The 1,762-nt window shown below is 43.7% G+C and overlaps 1 protein-coding gene across 2 annotated transcripts in view; it reads left to right on the top strand.

Annotated features, from left to right (window-relative positions):
- The first annotated feature begins 233 nt into the window (after nt 1-233).
- The window catches only part of pparab (peroxisome proliferator-activated receptor alpha b), a 64,922-nt gene continuing 63,393 nt past the window's right edge, over nt 234-1,762 (top strand). Inside the window, exons 1-2 of one of the 2 annotated variants that reach the window (XM_014023300.1) lie at nt 234-372; nt 443-500. The gene's annotated coding sequence lies outside the window, so the exon portion shown is untranslated. Of the gene's footprint in view, nt 501-1,762 lie in introns of both variants that reach the window. The other variant, XM_014023299.1, reaches the window with a different exon arrangement.

Here is a 1,762-nt window from a genome sequence, read left to right as displayed (position 1 = left end):
GCCCCCCTGCCCCACCTTGCTGGCGCCCCTGTTCACTTCACATGAAAGACCTCACTTTGACAGTAACTTCTTTGCAAATGGTCCTCACTTTGTAGCAGAAACAAGTCCACACACTGGAGGGGGCGCTGTGCTGCCTCCTCGTGGTCAGGGGGCGTCCTTCACAAGGGAAAACCTGCTCTCTTCCTATTGGCTGAAACTATAGGTGTGTCGGAGGCGGGTGTGCACTTTCTCTCCGCCAGCTGTCAGTCGTGAGGTCACTTCCTGCGAGTGGAAGCACCGTGTCTCAGCCGTGCCTGGACGTGGTGGGGCATTTTTGACAGCGGCAGCAGCAGAACTGCGGGGGGAGAAACCGAGGACGTGATCAGCGTCAGGGTCTGTGGTCGTTCCCCTCCTCCTCCTCCTCCTCCTCCTCCTCACCTCCCTCACACCGACCACTCCTCAGGCACAGCGAGTTTTCCGTGGACATGGAGGCTCCGGACTCACGCTGCTGAAAGGTTAAGGTACAAATCTCCCTTTAAGCCTTTAATAGTGAAAGAAGTGCAGCCCTGCTGCAGCGCAGATAGTTTCTCTTTAATTTCATTTTGCGCGCGGATGCACGTGCGCTTTGCACATTTCTCCTCTGCAAACATCTGCGCGACTTTCGTGAAATCTTCAGGAAGCCAGAAGCGTTGTTATTGTGCGTCCAGGGGTGGCTACTCAGGTCCCAGTTTGTGCGCATGCGCAGCTCGCTCATCAATAGGCAGATCCCCTCTGTGATGTAAGCTGTTCATTATGGAAACAAAACACTCAGCGCACAAAAACAACTAATGGTGTCTGCAAACTGAATCTCAGGACTTCTGTTTTATGGGAGGGCTTGTTTGCTAAGCTGCTGTTGATGTCAAAAGGTCAATACAAACCAGTAAACATAACTTATTGGTCAGATCTGAACAGACTTGCTGAGATTGATTGGTTAAAAAGTACCAACAAGATAAGGAAAACGTGTGATGTGTGTTAACAGTTCTTAATATTGTGATGACGATATGACTCGCGATAAATGAACAAAATACTAAAGTATGAAGTGTTGATGTCTTTCTGCTCTGGGTTCTGAAAAAACAAAAACAAAACCAGTTCATCATTTCTGTTCCAACATGAGTTTTATTAAAAATAAAAGAGCAACTGGACATGTCTGATGAAATCACAGTTTAATGACTATAAAACATTGCCCTAAACTGATGAAGCTGATGCTCTAAAAGCTGAAAAACACCCATCATTATCATTTTTTAATAAATAACACCTAAAAATAAGTTTAAAAATTGAATAAATGTTAATCCGACTGCAAATTATTTCATTGCAGTTGGCCAACCTTTTCTGCACTGACCTATGATTTAATGTGGTATTTCAGTCCTGTTTTGTTTATCACACTGATGCTGATAAAACGTATAAATGCAAACTTTTGATTGGAACCATTTCTTGCAGTTAATGTCATTTTTTTGTGATTGTTGCACACGGTGCCATCACAATGATGATAACTTTGCTATATATTGTGCAGCCCTGACTGAAGGACACATGACCTCTGGGCCCAGACAGGTTGTTCCTTCCTAATGGTCCTCTGCATGTTGGACATGACTACATTTTATTTCCTTTGTTACACTTTAAACAGAAGAGTTGCTGCATTGAGCTGGTGCCGTTTGTAAAGTTACACAGTCAAAAATTACCACCAATATTTTTGTTTTGTTTAACCTTTTATAAGAAAAAAAGAACAGATTTTTTTTTCAAAGTCAGT

This window comes from Austrofundulus limnaeus, unplaced genomic scaffold (genome assembly GCF_001266775.1).
Source record: "Austrofundulus limnaeus strain Quisiro unplaced genomic scaffold, Austrofundulus_limnaeus-1.0 Scaffold363, whole genome shotgun sequence".
Taxonomy (NCBI): Eukaryota; Metazoa; Chordata; class Actinopteri; order Cyprinodontiformes; family Rivulidae; genus Austrofundulus; species Austrofundulus limnaeus.
This window is presented reverse-complemented; position numbering and strand designations above follow the sequence as displayed.